Source organism: Nicotiana tabacum, chromosome 8 (assembly GCF_000715075.1).
Source record: "Nicotiana tabacum cultivar K326 chromosome 8, ASM71507v2, whole genome shotgun sequence".
In the NCBI taxonomy this organism is placed as follows: Eukaryota; Viridiplantae; Streptophyta; class Magnoliopsida; order Solanales; family Solanaceae; genus Nicotiana; species Nicotiana tabacum.
This window is the reverse complement of record NC_134087.1, coordinates 102,048,654-102,067,653: the sequence shown is the minus strand read 5'-3', so window position 1 is coordinate 102,067,653 and position 19,000 is coordinate 102,048,654. Positions and strand designations below refer to the sequence as shown.

Below are 19,000 nucleotides of genomic sequence, written 5' to 3'. Positions count from 1 at the left end.
TATGTGCAATGCACCTAGCAACAATTAACGGTTCTAGAATGACTTCGAGGGTCACAAGGTCACTTGACATCATCCCAATTTTGTTCATTCCAATCTTATCTTTTCTTTCTTTTCTAGCACTTCTTGGCTTACTCATTTTTTTTTTGATTATTGCTCTTTTCTTTCCTCTCATTTCTAACGTCCCACGACTTCATCCTCTTTTTTTTCTTTTCTCGTTTTCTTTCTTTTTCTTTTTCTTTTAATAATAAAAACATAATTTGATCGAACCTTGTGTAGGTTGCCTACGTATCATGATGCCGCATGAATCAGATCTTTGCGTAGTTCGGGAAGATCGGGAATAAAGTAAACAAACTAACGTTCTCTTTTTCTTTTTCTTTTTTTTCTTTTTTACCTTAATGACTACTCTGATGAGAAAAGAGAAATAAAAGAAGCAAACTTTTTTTAAAATTTTCTAGACTTAATGTTCTATAACCTATTCTAAACTCAAGCTTAACGAGCATATATCTTTTTCTTTTTGAAACAAATACTCTATGGGAAATTATTATGGGAAAAACCCTGGAAGAGAAAAATATTTTTTGATTCTTTTTTTTAGGAAGGAAATCTAAAGGATGAACCAAAGAAAAATATTTTGAATTTTCATTTGATATCCTGAAGAAAGATTTCGAAATAAGAAATGGAAACTATAAAAAAATGTTTTTGGATTTTAGTTTTTTATTACCTAAGGAAGAAACTCTAAAGATAAACAACATATAAAGCATGTTTTTTTCTATGTACAATGTCCTAAAGTTCCAGTAAAAATAAAAAGAATACACATTTTATTGTTTTTTAAATATATTTCCCAAAGAAAAACCTCAAAACATAAAAAGAAAAATCTTCTTAAGCAACTCCTGAATGAGCGATCTTGACTGGATGGTCCTAGGGCGTCTGTCATGCTCAAACTCCGGTAAGTAAATCCACACCTGTATGAGAAAATTAAGACCAAGTAAAGTTAAATACCTAGAACGTTATGTGAGACAATAACCTTTCCTGTTGGACATATTCAAGACATGATTGTGACTAATTTTCTAAAATTAACATATATGGCTAAAAGTAGCTAAAAATGCAAGATTTGGCTAAGACCCCGCGAAGCCAAGAACCTAAACTTACTAGGAAGACCGGACCCTATGTGGGTTGCCTACGTATCCCGCCCCGAGAGACAAGAATCAGGTTCGCGTAGTTTGGGCAGATTGGATATAGGCGAGAATTAAAAAAAATTAATTTAGAGAAAACATATTTTTTGTCTTTTGTTTTGGAAAATGGTGAAACATATAAACTCTTTTTGGATTTTCTTTTTCCTTTTTTTCTGATTTATTTTTGAAAAAATAATGGGAAAGTGCAAAATCTTTTTGGATTTTTCATAATTTCTTTTGGTCTTTTTCTTAAAAAAATGTGAAAGAAAAATATAATTGAGCCCTACTTGCTTTATTTTCACACTTCACCCTCTTTTCTTTCTCATCTACCCTCAGTCATCATTGGTCCGCCAAATGACCTTTTTACCCTTAAAGAAATACAACATGTAGCACATAGGATGCATTAGGATGGTCTGTTATTTTGGGTAGACATGTCCTAGATAGACCCAACCCTCTGTTGAGTCTCAAAAGTCAAATGCACGTGATGCAAACAAACGTTCCTACTAGGGATCTGGAATGAGGCTGTGTTTTTCTAGGTTTTAAAATATGGGGTTGTGTTCTTGACCTGGCTTACCCGAACGGACAACTCGAGTCGAAGAGGGGGCAACGTACCTGGAGCACTGAAGTCTATCCGATCTTGTTGCTGGCCCAGCCTCATTCTATTTGGTATAACTTCTACAGAAAAAGCGGGCTACGCGAACGTGTGCACCATTTTTAGAAGACTCGGAGGGGTGGCGTAAGAAGACAGTTATATACAATTCAAATAATATCAAAGCGGTAAACTAACAGCATTTAGCACATAAGGTTCATAGAATACAGTAATATTAACAATAAATGAAGCCAAGCAAAAATCATATTAACAAGCTCGAATTCTGAACCCGGAACCAGAAGTTCTGGGTTCTTATCCCCAGCAGAGTCGTCAGAGCTGTCACACCTCCTTTTTACTACCCCCGGAAAAGATATAAAGGAGTTTTTTCCAATTTAAGTGACAATCGAAACGAGATTTATTTATGTTAAAATTAGAGTCGCCAGTTGGGATAATTTATGGTGTCCCAAGTCACCAGATTAAAATCCCAAATCGAGGAAGATGACTTTTATTTATGGTCTGCGAACATAGAAATTCGGGTAAGGAATTCTGTTAACCCGGGAGAAGGTGTTAGGCATTCCCGAGTTCCATGGTCTTAGCACGTGCGCTTTGATCATACTTGGCTCATTAAAATTGTCTAATTACTTATTTTAGAACCTGTGTGAATTTGCCTCTTTTAATTAAGAAATTATCTTAAAACAGGTCATGAGTACGTGTACCCATTTGTTTGGCGCATCAAAAATCATGTCACGCGAATGTGTCCACAATTAGTAACGCTCTATTATTATTAAGAAAGATTAGTCAAAGTTACGTGAGCGCTACTCCAATTTTATTTTTAGGATCGTAATTATGTCATGTGAATGTGTCCACAATCATGACAATAGATTATAAAATACGCCTAAAGCATTCTAACCATATTCAATTTCTGAAAATGTAATCGTGTCACGCGAACGTGTACATAATCACTATAAACTAATTAATGCGCGTCTAAAAGCATTTTTACGATATTTATGAATATAAACGGCCGAAGCATGCTCCTAACGATCGAAAGGGTATAGCGAAATAAAAAACTAAAAGAAATGATCCAAAGCTCGACTTGTTATAGCACTTTCGGTTGTCTTCCGTGACAAACAACTTGTGTCAAGAAGCCAAAATCTATTTTTTATTTTTTCTTAAATCCAATCACTGTTATGGCTGATTTTATATTCTTAACAAGTATCCAAAAAAACAATTAACTAAATGGATCACATGCATTCACACTTTTAATAAAAATAAAAATTAACTGATTCATGTTCGTTCCCAAAGACTGCATCAAATGAAAACTTCAACATAAATGAACCAAATTATGAGAGTCTCAAACAAACAACGAAACAAACATAACAATCACGTGGCATTCATAATCGTCAAAGCTTAAAAACTAGGAAACAAAGAGGAAACTTAAGATTAAAGTAAGAAATTGACCTCAAATATTGACAGCTTTTCCAATTACAATAGCGATATACGAATGGTGAACCGAGACCGAACTCAACCGGAAAAGTGAACCAGGATCGAAACCTCTAATTAAAATTATCAGTGGTGACCTCGAAGCTCGCCGGAAAAACTCGAATTAGATCAGAAAGACGAAACCAATACAATTCTTGCACAAAAATGGACCGGCCAAGCTCCTACCATGGTTTTTCAAATGCTATTTCTAGATTCTGCTCCTTCCTTCTGCTAATAGTTCCTCCACTAAGTTAACTCCCCCATTTTCAATCCCCCCCCATTTGTCCTCCCCACTATATGTGTGCGTATCTTTTGGTCTTGGGGGGGGGGGGGGGCTGAATTCTCTTTTTTGGGTGAAAGAGGTGATCTAACTTAGAGGTTCTGCGGCTGAAGCTTAAGAGGGAACGACTGCCATTCTCGCTGGTTTTGTTTTGTCTAGATGATGAAGGACGGTTGTGTCCTTGTGCGTGCTCTTAGCGTTTTATAAGTTTCTATGTTGAAGAAGCGGGTCTAAATTTTTCCATCAGAAGAGAGCCGATGGTGGGGGGTCTTGAAGGGTTAAGGGTCTACTGTGGATTTGATAGAGTGTATATATCTCCTAAGGTATGTTGTTGTTGGAATGAAGAAGACGATCCAAAGGGGTGGAGGTCTGTCCTTTTGTTGAAACACGACGCTGTCTCTTAATGTCTAAGGTCCCTAGGTCTTAGAGTCTAGTGTCTATTTATGGACTAGTTTTTGGTTATATAAAGAGGTTTTTAGGTTAAGAGGGTATGAGTTTGGTATTATTGGACCTTAAAATTGGGTTAAAGAATAAAAAAATGAACTACAAGATTAAAATGGGACAAACTAACCCAAGACTAACTCTTCCTTCTAAATATACAATTTATAATATAATGATATAAAACTAGTCTTAATTAATTGAACAAAACTATATTAAAACATGAAGCTATTTTTGTGTTTTCAAGATTATATGAAAATAAAGATAAGGTACTATTTTTGTATATTTTTTTATTTAAATTTATGAAAGATACGTAAACTAAAATATTTTTCTAGTTTTTATTTTTTGTGAAGAAATAAAGTAAAAGAGTCAAAATTAGTTGAAATAGCGATATTAGGCCTAAACTAAATATTACATGCTAAAATATAAAATTTTTGGGGAGGGTCGAAAATCACATGTCTACAACCATCATAACGATGTTCAAAACCATAAAAAATATTGTCTTGAGTAATTCTAAGACCATTACGACTAAAGTTCCAACTGAAATCTAAATCTTGAAGAACAGACATAGAGACTAAGTTTCGTTGAATCTCTGGAACATATAGGACGTCATGCAACATCAAAGATCGGCCACCACGCATGTCCATTCTGCAAGTTCCTATCTCTTTGACTTCAAGCTTTGCATTATTTCCCACATATACATGCTTTGATCCAGGTGGAACTCGACGAAACTCTATAAACGCTTCTCTATTGCGGCTCACATGGTTCGTGGCCCCTGAGTCTACGATCCACACAGGATAAGATTCAGTTAGTAAAACAGTGCTAGAAACATATATAGCACTAAGAGATGCATTTTGAAATGCTACCTTTTTCGGATCAGTGCACTCACGAGCAAAATGCCCTGGAACTTGGCAATTGTAGCACTTCATCTTACTCTTGTCTTTCTTCTTGTTGAACCGTTTTTCTTTCTTGGAATTTGGCTTGTTTCTTTTCTTGGAGGAACCTTCTCCCGTCTCCTTATCCTTTCCATTATTTTTTCAGTTTCTCTTGCGCTTGAAGCTTGATCTCTTTGTACTACTTGATTCTGCCACAAAGGCATTAGGTACAGCTTTAGCAGCACCAAGCCGCTCGTCTTCAAGCTGCACATGACAAACAACATCAGCAAAAGTTTTGATACTATAATTGTGGATCAAGTTAACCTTCAGATGTTCCCAATTTTTGGGAAGAGACCGAATCACAGCCTGAACCTGCTGCTCATCAGAGAGAACATGGCCAGCACTTTTGAGTTGAGCAATCATATTTTAGATGTTTCTTGACACCGTGATCATGATATTTTTTGTATGTGTCAAACTTGATTATCAGTTGTCGAAGGCGAGTCACAGTCGTAACCCTATATGCCTCTCTTAAATGTGACCACATGGCTTGAGCAGTAGGATATTGCTCACATTCGTGGATGAGATCATCAACAACTGAACTTACAATAATTCCACGTGCAGTGGAATCTTTCTTTTTTCAAATATTGTAAGTTTCCAATTCCTTCTTGTGTTGGGCTGTGTTACCCTCCTCTGAGTGACTCATAACATGGTTAATACTTTCAAGAACATCTTGCTCTTTGAGTAAATACCACATCTTATGTCTCCAAATGTCGTAATTTTCACCATTCAGTTTGTCACACTTGTTCAAGTCAACAATGATACTTTTTGATGCCATATCTGTTATTAGAGATAAATTTACAAGTTTAACTCATTAATATGTACTTTAGTCAATTTATGCATGTGATTACACACTCAAGTAAATTAATTCTACATTTAGTATAGTATCGAACGGTCACTACGTTTCCATTCATCATCTATATCTAAATATTTTAATTAATATTAAAATCACTTCTTAGTGTGTACTTTATTTCATGTCTCAATCCATTACAAAAAAAATAAATATAATAAGCAATGTATGTAACTTGTGAGACAAATAACATAATTTAAATTTCATTAAGATAAACACATAATAACAATTTACATGTTTTCTAGGACATACATGTACCAATAGAACACTAACTCTTGCTCATATACGCTAAAAGGTGCACTAGGCCAAACATCATGATAAATCTCAGTTAAAATTTCACTTCAAGGCTCTCGAAGAAAGTCTGCTAAAATAGCTAATGCTTCCCAATCAGTAATTTCTATGTAATTAGCCAATTCAGCTCTTTTTAACCTAAAAAAGAGTACATGTTCAGGAATGAAAGCATCAGGGCCCATTTTAAATTCCTTAAACTCCGTAAATTTCTTTTCTCCTTCGTTCAACCATTCGATCCCTTAACTCATTTTGCCTCTCCCTCGGGACATTCCTGATGACTTCGGGCTTCGAGTTTGAATCATTATAGAAATAAGCCATGCGACGACGTATCCTTCTACGTTGTCCCCTTCCTTGACTTCGAGAACTCCCACTTGGAGTAATTCGAGATTGTCCTTGTTCAGTCATGTCTGAAATAAGACCAAGAAAACAATAAGAATGGCTAAAACGATTCAATATGGTAACATATGTCATAACTCGTACAAGTATATCAATGTAAGGGATAAGAGCTAAACTAGTTTTCTACTTTAAGTAGACAGTGAGTTCAATTAAGTTCAAATCTCTAGCAATCACATGATCAAAGTCATGAAAAAATAAGACTTGACTTAGTGAAAAAAATATGTTGATTAAATCTCTTGATTTATAAATCCATGATATTAGCCATTCTGTAGGAGTGTTTCTGTCAACAACATGCAATTCTTCATCTCAAAATAATAAGTAACACAAAGAGGCACATGACAAAAAAAAAATATTGATTAGTCAAATCCCAAAGTGCATAGAAGTGAATTAAGTTCTCTACAATTTGAAATACCCTTTCACGTGGGAAAAAAGAATTAACAAAAACATGCTCTACTTCAAACAACATCAGACAAATACTCCCAAAGTTGTATGAAACTAGGATAACCAAGATAAGAAAAATATCTGTCTCTTATTTGAATAAAGTTATCCTAGTCAATTTATTTAAATGACAATTAAATAGTAACATGGTATATGTAACCAACAATTGGTAATTTTAAAGGTTCTTTAATTCCTCTTATTAAATTCAAGAGCAAAAGTTTCATAATCTGCTCTTATTTTAGCAATAGGAAGACGTAAATCTTCCAACCAATTCGTAAGTGCTTGTTTTAACACAAGTCATGATTTAATACTTGGAAAACAACTATTTTTACAACTATTTTTATTTTATTTTGAATTGAGATTTAGAAACCAATTCCAATTGTACAATTAAAAAGAAGTTCTTCCAATTTTATGTTCTCTCAATTTCTAGAATTAAAGTCTTATTAAAGTAAGACACACCACTGATTTTCTTCACAGATTTGTGTAAAGTAATGCCGGCTTACGCCCAAATTGCAACCACATATACAAAAATTCACTCCTTCAAAATCTTGAACTCTCTTTCAACAAGAAAAGTGATACCGACTACTATTTCAAAGTTTTTATTCTTTTCACAATCTATCAATGTGCAACACAAAGAGAAATTGCAACAAACAGTATATTAAAGATACTTCACACACAGTATTTTACATTGAGACAATCAACAACTACAAGCGTACCATGCAGGCTCTGATATCAATGTTAGTATAATAATCACGGGACGAGAACAACATTAGTGTACCTGTCAACGCAGCGGAAGAATTATTGAACTCACCACCATAATAATAGCCCCAAGTCGTATTCTGTATCTCTAGGAAACAAATTTTTTGTTCACAAACTAGATGCCTAAAGTTTACTATGCTCTTTCTTTTATTGGAGGGAGAATCTCTATACTAAAGAGAAATATACATAGAAGAGGGGATGAAGAGAACTGTCGATAAGTTTTCTGTTTTCACGTTGTCACTTTTTTTTTAACGTGTAACACTACTCCTATCTTTATGGGAGTTAATAAACTTAAATCAGCCTTATCTTGTATAAGTGGGACGGGTCAGTCCACATTTGCGACCCGTAACTTAAAAATCTAATATTCTACCCAAGTCAAAGTTGACGATGTAATTAAAAAAAAGTTAGCCGGCCCTATCAGACTAGATAAGCTAAATTCTACAACTTCTGAGAATTACTTTTGTTTAATTAGTGAAGTTCAGCTTGTATCTTTTCTACGTAGTAAATAATCTTAGCGACCTACTATCACGACCCGAAATTCTAATTGCGGGCCAGGCCGTGATAGTGCCTAGGATCCACTTGCTAGACATCTAACATTAGTACGCAACTAGCCATTTTAGACAAATTTGAAAGCAAAATAATAAGAACTAAAGCGGTAGAATTTCAAAGTTGATATAATAACTCCAACATTGACTAGTCAAAAATCCAAAATTTGGTGTCACAAGTACATGAGCATGCTAGACGTGCTACAACCAATGTTTGAATGAAAGTACAATTGTTCGAAATAAAATAAACAGTAAAGGGGACTTCTGGGACTGCAATCGTCGTACATGTCTACCTGAAATCTCCAGATATAGATTTGATCCGAGCAGAAACTCCGCTAGACACTGCTGGGACCAACACAATAATCTGCACAAGAAGTGCAGAAGTGTAGTATGAATACAATCGACCCAATATACTCCGTAAGTGTCGAGAGTAACCCCTAAGAGATAGTGACGAGGCTATGGCAAGACACTTATTAAAATCCTGTGTAGATATATACATAAAGCAATAGAAATAAAAAGTTGAGCATTTAAAATAATAACGGGGAGGGAACATGTAAAAAGAGAGTAAGATAAGAACGAAAAGTACAAAATCACCAAATAGCCTTTTTCGAAATACACAATAATACCGTCAAATAATTCACAAATCCGAAAATCAAGTAAAGCAATGAAATCATCAAATGGTACGGCATAACCCTTCGTGCTTTTACTCTCATCCTCAACATATGAAAATGATATGATAAATGAAATGGCACGGCATCATCCTTCGTGCTTTTACTCTCATCCTCACATGATATAATAAATGATAATAAAGCAATCAAGTCCACGACATCACCCCGTGCTTTTATTCTCACATTCGCTATGCAAACATGGCACGACAATACCCTTTGTGCTTTTCACTCTTCCTCACCAAGTAACAACAAAAATTCAAAGTATCAAGCAAGGTGGAAAACCAACTTCAACTTCAATCGTGGTGTTGTGATATGCAAATTCAACTTCTGATATCCCAACAACTTGAATTTAATCAATAAACACGAAGCGAACCATCAAAGAATAACAATCTAACTAAAGCACAGAAGGCATTGTAAAAGAAGCAACATGGAATTCTATATCAACTTCCACTCACAGGCTTTAACCCAGTGATAACGCATATATACCCGTCACCAGAGACGGACCTATGAGTGAGGTGATGGGTCACGTGACCCCGTTAGTCTCGACAAAAACTCTGTATATACATATTATATATATATATATATATATATATATATATATATATATATATATATATATATATATATATATATATATGGGATCCCTTAAATATTTTAAGTGTGCCCCCAGAAACAAAGAGGCGGATGGGTGAAGTGGTTGATTTGTGGCCTTAAATTCCCAACTTTGCTGGGGACGTATGTTCGAAACCCCCTTTGGCCCTTTAGCCTTTTTTCCCTCCTTTCTATTTTTATTCTTTAAGTACAATATAATTTATATTTAATAGCAAATTGCTTTATCTTTTACTTTTATCTCTTTTTTTCTAATTCAATTATAATTTAGTACTAATATATAATAGTTAACTTTATTAATATTTTAGTTCTTTGATTACAATATAATTTATATTTAATAGCAAATTATTTTTTTTACTTTTATCTTTTTTTTTATTTCATTTATAGTTTAGTACTAATACACAATAGTCAACTTAATTAATTTTATTCGTTCTCTTCCCATAGCATCTATTTTGCGAAGAAATCTCCGATTCTATATATATATATATATATATATATATATATATATATATATATATATATACATATATATACATATATATATATACATACATATATATATATATATATATGTATATATATATATATTCAGTGTTTTTTTTTCTTCTTTAGAATTTTATCGCTGGTGATTAGCATATAGTGGTGCGCCCGTCGCGCTCAAATCCTGGGTCCGCCTCTGCCCGTCACCTTACATATACATCGTTCCCACATATAATTCACATAGAAAATAGACCAACAAGTCCTAATTTCCTCAAGTCAAAGTTAACCACGACACTTACCTCACTCTGCAATCAACCAACCGCGGCCTTGTCTTTCGAACAAACCTCCAAACGAACCGGATCTAGCCAATTATCAATGAAACAATTCAAAATAAGCTTTAGAAACTACCCACGAATGAAAAAGGTTCAATTTTGATCATTTTTAAAAAAGTCAACAATATTCAACCCCGAGCCTGGTTGGTCGAAATTCGAGATTAGGACCCAGATTTGATTACTCATTCACCCTCGTGATTTATTTTGAAATCAGACCTTAATTTGAGGTCTAAATCTTAATTTTTATAAAATCCCTAAATTTGACCCAAAATTCCTAATTTCTACCATGAAATTCAAAGATTTGATGTTAAAAACTCATGAAATGTAATGGGTAATTGATAAATAATGAAATAGAGTTGCTTACCAATAAATTTGGGAAGAAAACATTCTTCAAAAATAGACTCTAGAGTGTTTGGGTTGAGAAATAGTATAAAATGAGCTAAGTCATGTTTTCCCCTCTTTTACCCAACCGCAGGTGTCGCATTTGTGACCAAGCACTGGTCGCAAATGCAAACAGTGCATCAGTTGCACCTATGTCGCAAATGCAAACAATGCATCAGGTGCACCTATGTCGCAAATGCGACTAAAGTCGCGCAAATGAGATTAGACCTCTATCGGAAATTTGGATAAAAGCTTCGCATTAATGAAGCTGTCAATAGCTACCAGAGTTCGCAAAAAAAGGGAGGAATGTTTGCAAGTGCGAATTACACCCAGTCCGCAAATGCGAGGTTCCTTTCGCAAATGCAATGTCCAACCCCCAGCCCTATTTCGCAAATGCGATCTAGTGATCGCAAAAGGGGGGTCGCAAAAGCGAGCCAAACCTCACAAATGCGAGATCTGCAGGTTGTCACCAAAACTAACATTGCACCAATAAATCCTAAAACCAACCAAACTCATCCGAGCCCTTCGGGCTCCAAACTGAAACACAATTGTAATAACATTATGCAAACTTGCTCGCTACCTCAAACTATCAAAATAACATCAAATAATATGAATCGATCATCAAAACTCAAGAATTTTCAACTTAAACTCAATTTTCACAATTTCACAAATAATGCACCGAAACGTGTTGGGGTCACCCCGGACCCCAACCAAATGTGCGCACAAATCCAAAAATATCATACGAACCTACCAGAATCGTCAAAATACCGATCTGTGATCGTTTACCCAAAATATTGACCGTGGTCAACTATGACCTCATTTTTGGTCAAAAATTTTATTTTTTTCAAAATTTCACATAAAAGCTTTCCTAAAAGTGACACGGACCATGCACACAAATCAAGAAACATCAAATGAAGGTATGGGAGATCTCGAAATACAAAAATTAAGGATAGTAATCAAAACAGCCTATCGAGTCGTGACATGTACGTTGTCAAAGACTTTTCATGTAGATTCTTAATCAACCCTTTTCATTTTGCCTGAAATGTAATTTTCCACCGTTCACTACTGTCACTTCACCTTTCAATTAACTTACTCTTGACTCGACTATCTGAAACATATTATGCAATTTCCTCGCTTTCCATTTTCCCACTTGTTTAACCAAAAATCTGAGTCTTTGGTCAAAGCTAAAAAGAAATTCGGGTTACTGATAATCAGGAGATGAAAATAAAATACTTTGGAGAATGATGGTAAAGCAGCAAATAGTTTTGTATTTCAATAAGTTCCCAATAGTACTCCGTGTCCTTACAAATGATGATACTTCTTCCTTTTATAGGTACTTCTAGGTAAAGGAATGAAGCCTCAGCTTTAATGATATAATTATGAGTAATAAATTATATTAAATAAGCCGTTATATAATCATTCCTATTAAATACCAATTTTCTAACGTATCAGGTATTTAATAATGAATTTGGACTCCTTTCTATCATCATATCTTTGTCTTTAATGCCTTCTAATCCGTTGGCTTTAAATGACTTGAATTGGTACGAGACTCGTATCTGCACTTCGTCTCGTGCCTATTTAAATTCCTCTTCCCGTGGCTGTCTCCATCCGTGCCTCTTAGTCAATTGTTGCACTTTGACCATTTAACCAAACCACGTGTCATGCCACGTCATCTTTAATATAAACTCAGTTTTTTCCCAATACAGATAGTCCCCCCACTTTCCATTTATTTATCAATTAAATAATTGGGAAGTGGATCTTCATAAAAAAGGAATTTTCGCCACAATTAATGCTTATGACAGTATTAACGCCTCAGTCGTCTTTTCCATTTAATGTTCTGCCCATGTGTCATTTTCTGATTGATTATGCTATTTACACCCTTTTTGAAGATTTCTTCATTCTCACTATTCACGAAGTGATAGTTGCCTTTATTATATGCTTTCCATCATTACACTTCTAAGTTTGACGGTTCCCATTATATACATAACTTTTTCTTCCTTTGTCTTCTTCGCAAATCTTCAGCAAACATTTTCTTCTTTATTTCTACTTTCTTTCGACTTATCCTTCCTAACAATGTCATCTTCAAACCCTAACCGTAAAAAAGTTCCGATTCTAGACCAATTCCCCAACGCCCCTGTTAGACACAGAAGAGGCGGAGGAGGCAGGCTTCGAACAGGGTTAAAATCTACTCGAGGCGGCTCCTCTGATTCTTCTTCAAGGAGTTCTATCCCAAAGGCCCCCTCTTCTAGAAGTAGAAAAATTCTTGATTCTTCTCAAGAACCCTTAGTTGATGAGATAGTTCCCAGCGATTTGTCTTTTGAAAGTGACAAAACGTCTCTTCAAAAGCAAATTGCAAATTTGGAAAAAGCCGATACTTATCCTACAATAGTAACCGAGCTTACAATCCCCACCATAAGAAGAGATTGTAACTGGAAGGATAGTCTTCAAATGTCAATTCCTTCCCCAAATCAGAGAATTTCCTCCTTTAGAAGTGGGTATTCTTTTGTTTATACTTACCCCTTCACTCTAAGTTTTAATCTTCCGATTGACCCAGTTATTCTGGATTTTTGCCGTTTCTTTACAATTTGTTTGGCCCAAATCGGTCCCCAAGTGTGGAGAATAGTGGCTTGTTTGAGATACTTATCTTCCAAAGCCAATGTCAATTTCACCTTCTCTCACCTCATTCATTTATACCACCCTAACTTAATACGCCATGGGTTTTTTTACCTTAAATGCAAGGAGCAAAAAAGTTCTGGTAAATCCTGAAGATGACAAAGTTCGTGGATGGTATATCCGTTACGTTGCTGTTCGTACGATGGACTTGATTGGCGAAACAAATACTCCCTTCCCTGAGAAGTGGAATTTCGCACATAGGTTTCCTTTTACTTACTGTACCTACTTTTGAGAATTTCAAAAGAAATTTGTTTTTAACCTCGTCTCTTCTTGGTTTTTTATAGCAACCATGGGAGATGTGGAACCTATTCCCAACTTCCGTGGGGGTAGACTCAATTTTGAAGATTGCTTCTAGGGAGCAAAGAACTTGGAAATCGATTTCTTCCTTACATGGCTGGAAGGTGAAAACACATGGTATGCCCCTTTTTATATGTTTTTTTTTCTTTCACATGTTAAGCATTTTTTCCTCAATTTTGATCATGTATATCCTTCCTTTAATCAGGATTTGGCGTTAGAGGAATGACGGCTGAAGTAGCTATGGCCATTCGCATGTATGCTAATGCTGCTCTTGATTTGGATAAGGTTCGAGCCTTGCTGCCAAAAAGGAAAACTATAAAAGAATGTTCTGAGGAAGAGGAGGGTACCTCCCTAATTACCAGGCCAAGGGTCAGGAGGCGAATAATCATTGATGATGAAAGTGAAGACACTCCTGCTCGAACCTCAACCACCGAACCTGTTTTGATTCATTCTGACGAGGACACCGAACCAAGAGATAATAATGAGTCAATTCAGCATCTTTTTGATAGTGGTTTCGAGAGTGGCGAGCTCGGCCCTATTTTTGATGAAGATCCTCTTTCCTCATTCGTTCCTATTTCCTCCATTCCACTGCCAACCGTAAGTATTTCTTTACCAGTTTTGACGACTTCCATTCTTTTGCCAATTTCTACCGCTACTATGTCTATTCCCGCGTTGGTTTCTACATCTTCCCCTTCCATTCCTATTTCTACATCTCTCCTTCCATTCCTTCCATTGCTCCTCTTCCCTCTGTTCATCATACAGAGACGGGTTCTAGCAGTGGAAGTATGACTATGAGAAGTGTTACTCTTGAAGTTCCTGCCAACCATAGCCTCTTGAGAAAGACTGGTAGAGCCAATGTTTGGCTCGAGCCCCTAATTGGAGATATTGAGAAGAAGAAGATGGAGAGCCATAGCTGCTTGACTCTGATGAATGACATAGTTCATTCTACTTTGAAGGTATTTTTCCTATTCTTACCAACAAGTTTTTTTATTATCTTCAATCCCTCATTTCTATGAGTTGTCTCTGTAGGCTAACCTCATTGGTATGGAATTAATGGGAAGAATTTCCCTTCTGGAAAGAAAAGCCCGTGAGTCTGAAAAAACTATTCACGAGGCCGAAGAAATAGCCAGGGGAGCCCAGCTTGAAGCAGCCAATTGGAAAGAACAGTTTGAGAATGATCAAGGGACCATAGAGGAGTTGCAAGAAAATAAAAACCTCCTGGAGCAGCAAAACCGTGGTTTGACTTCTGAACTGGCAACTGCCAAGGCTTCTTCAAGCCAATTTAAAAGAGACAAAGAGCTTTTGGAATGCTCTTTGTCAGAACAATTATCAAAGGCTAGTGAAGAAGTTAGGGAGCTTAAGGCACTTTTGGCTAAGAAAGAAGAGTATGCAGGAGAGTTAGTGCAAAGCTTGACTCAAGCTCAAGCTGACTTACAGACCTCCTCTAACGAGATTCATGCTTTGAAGAGTTCTCATGCCTCTCTTGAAGCTTCCCTTGATTCCCATTTAGCTGAACACCAAATCTTGAAAAACGATCTTGCTATGTGGGAAAAGGAATATGGACTTCTGGAGGAGAACTTCAACATAGAGGTGAGTTGGGCTTTCCTAAAATCTCGCCGTGATGCTTTGATGGAAGCTGCTCAGGAAGGCTTTGACTTGCAGTCTGAACTGGCCAAAGTCGTAGATACCATCGAGAAAAGTCAACAATCTACTGATACTCCTTCTCCTGTACTTGAAGCTCCTGGAACGGAAGAGCTTTTGAATGAAGAAGTGGCTACTGCAGCAATTGGGGTTGCAATTCCTGCTCCCGAGGGTGAAACTTCTGATGTTCCAAACCCTTCAGTGACTAGCTGAAAATGAAATTGCTGTTTTTGTTTTTATTACTTGGTGGTGTTATCCCTTGGCAACTTTAAGGGATCTTTTGATGAAGTCCCCAACTATCATAATGGGGCATTTGTAAAAAACAAATATTTTGCTGACTAAGTTCGTACTTGGTCTTTTATATTAAGAAGTTTTTGTTGGTACTTCTGTATATTTTATTCTTGCCCATTTATCTAGGACTTATAGAATAGCTTAGCATTTTTATCCTTTTAAAATGCTTTATGATTCTTCTCATGGATTATCAACATGAGGCTTATAAAAGAGGGCCCTTTTATTTTATCGACACTTAATGAAGAAGACGTCTCAACTTCATAATGGTGTTATAATACGATGAAAGAAATAAGAATACACACGTTTTGAATGAAACAACTTTGGCAAGTTTTTATTCATAAACTTTAACAAGTGTTTGACTATTACATGTATTACAATACATCTACAACTTTCTCGTAACTGTTTTTCTTGTAACAAATTTGTACATAACATAGAATAAACAAGGTTTTTCTTCATAACCTGTTTCAGTACATAGTCATGACCCTATCTTTATATATTAAGAAGGGTTTGAGAGGTGACTTTGTTTATGAGTTTTGAGAGATGACTCTGTTATTCTCATGAATGCTGAAGACTTCGTAACTTTTACTCAACACTTGTCTCTTTGTGGCCGACTTTTGTTCGATATTCGTATCTGCACTTCTACACGTATCTGTGTACAATATGTAGTCCCCCAAGTGTTTGAACGATGAAGTATGAAGCCTCGAGCACTTGTTTATTTCTTTTACTTTGGCCCTTTTCCTGAAACAGAAAGATATACGAGACTCGAAGGTGCGATTATAGATGAAGACTGCCTAACTCATGTGTATTTCCATCAGATTAATTGTAACCCTGGGCTGGGAATTTAAGAATACTCCATTTTGCCTTACAGGTTGTGACTCATCATTTGGCACGAGTTAGGGTGTTTTGCCTAACATCTAAAATCGTTAGTAAAATATTAATAATCCAAGAGAGAAATTTTAACATGGTGATACCTGACCATAGGTACTTTCTCAAAAGTAATATCTTTTTATGTGGACGACATTCCAATGTGAGGGTAAAACTTTGCCGTCCATTGTCTCCAACTAGTATGCTCCTTTTCCCGCAATGTCACGGACTTTGTACGGTCCTTCCCATGTTGGACTTAGCTTTTCTGAGTTAGCAGCCTTTGCAGATTGGAACACCTTTTTAAGCACGAAGTCCCCAATTTTGAAAAATCTGAGGCGTGCTTTCCTATTGTAATATCATTCAATTACTTTCTTTTGTGCTGCCATCCTTATCAATGCAGTTTCTCTTCTTCCTTCAAGTAAATCAAGGTTGACCCGCATCTCTTCATCATTAGATTCCTCCGTTGCCTGATCGTACCGTGTGCTTGGCTCACCTATTTCAGCTGGAATTAAGGCTTCCGCACCATAAACCATTGAAAATGGTGTTTCTCCAGTGCCTGTTTTAGTCGTTATACGATAAGCCCATAATACTCCAGGTAACACCTTAGGCCAATTACCTTTTGAATCCTGTAACCTCTTCTTCAAGTTGTTGATAATGACTTTGTTAGTAGACTCCGCTTGTCCATTACCTACTGGATGGTATGGCGTAGATGTTATCCTTTTGATCTGCCAACTTTGAAGAAATTCTGTGATTTGACCTCCAATGAATTGTGGTCCATTGTCACACACGATCTCCTTTGGTGCTCCAAAGCGGCATATTATATTTCACCATATGAAGTCTTTAACTTCCTTCTCTCGTACCTGTTTAAATGCCCCTGCTTCTACCCATTTAGTGAAATAATCTGTAAGTACAAGTAGAAACTTTACCTGACCTTTTGCTTGTGGAAGTGGACCTACGATATCCATCCCCCATTTCATAAAGGGCCACGGGGCTATAACAGGATGTAGTAACTCAGCTGGTCTGTGCATATTGTTGCCGTACCTTTGACATTTATCACATTTGGACACGAAACTGGTTGCTTCTTCTTCCATCTTAGGCCAATAATATCCTGTACGAATTAATGTTCTTACCAGTGACCGTCCCCCTGCGTGATTCCCACAATGTCCTTCGTGCACTTCTCTCATCACATATTCTGTTTGAGAGGGTCCAAGACACCTTGCTAGTGGTCCACCGAACATCTTTCGATAAAGATTTCCTTGATATAAACAATATCGAGCAGCTTTTTTGCGAAGCGCGTGAGCCTTTCCTTTGTCATTAGGCACGGTACCGTGCTGTAAAAAGGCAACAATTTCGTTTCTCCAATCCCATGTTAAATGATTAAAATTTACCTCGTTTTTATCAGATTCGAGAACGGAATGAAATAAATGTATGACTGAAGCGTTTGTATCATTTGCTACATCCGCTGCCGATGCGAGATTTGTTAAAGCATCTGCCTCTACATTCTCATCTCTTGGGATCTGCACTACTTTCCAAGTTTGGAATTGTTTTATTAACTCCCGTACCTTTGCGAGGTACTCTTGCATTTGCGTCTCTCTGGCTGTATAAGTCCCCAGCATTTGATTGACCACGAGTTGAGAATCACTCTTGATTATAATCTGTGTTATGATGAGTTCTTGCGCCAATTCTAAACCTGCAATTACAGCCTCATACTCTGCTTCATTTTTAGTTATAGAATGACATTTTATAGCATGCCTTATAGTCTCACCCGCAGGTGGTACAAGGACTATTCCTAGGCCTGCCCCTTTTACATTAGATGAACCGCCAGTGAATAAAACCCAAGTCCCCGGGTTTGCACCATTAAAAACTAGTAATTCTTTTTCTGCTTCTAAATGCATCCCCTGGCTAAAATCAGCCACGAAATCAGCTAGTACTTGAGATTTTATAGCGGTCCTGGGTTGATAAACAACTTCATATTCACTTAGTTCTATAGCCCATTTTGCTAATCTTCCTGAAAGTTCGAGTTTATGCAAAATATTTCGAAGCAGAAAAGCAGTAACTACATTAATGGGATGACATTGAAAATAAGGTCTTAATTTTCTAGATGCCATGATCAAAGCTAATGCTAATTTTTCTAGCTGTGGGTATCGTGTCTCAGCTTCCAATAAGGACTTACTTACATAATAAATAGGAGATTGTTTACCTTGGTCCTCGCGGACTAAAACAACAATCACCGCGACTTCAGATACGGCCAGATAGATGAGAAGTTTTTCCCCCGCCTTTGGTTTTGCCAACAACGGTGGTTTTGACAAATAAGCTTTCAAATTTCTAAGGGCTTGTTGACAATATTCATTCCATTCAAAATGATCTTGTTTTTTGAGTGCAGAGAAAAACTTAAAACACCTTTCTGAGGATTTGGAAATAAATCTACCCAAAGCTGCAATTCTTCCCGTTAATCTTTGTACTTCCTTTTTATTAGTAAGGATATCAGGGATTTCTTCTATTGCTTTGATCTGAGAAGGATTCACTTCAATACCACGGTTAGAAACAAGAAAACCCAAAAACTTACCTGATGCAACTCCAAATGCACATTTTTCTGGG

At 36.3% G+C, this 19,000-nt stretch overlaps 1 long non-coding RNA gene across 1 annotated transcript; it reads right to left on the bottom strand.

The window, feature by feature from the left end:
* Positions 1-728: 728 nt before the first annotated feature.
* On the bottom strand, positions 729-3,966 carry LOC142162771 (uncharacterized). Its single transcript, XR_012694161.1, has 3 exons — positions 3,217-3,966; positions 1,782-1,860; positions 729-959 (listed from the first exon to the last, which is right to left on the bottom strand). It is a non-coding gene; the product is annotated as an uncharacterized LOC142162771 (long non-coding RNA).
* Between the last annotated feature and the right edge of the window lie 15,034 nt (positions 3,967-19,000).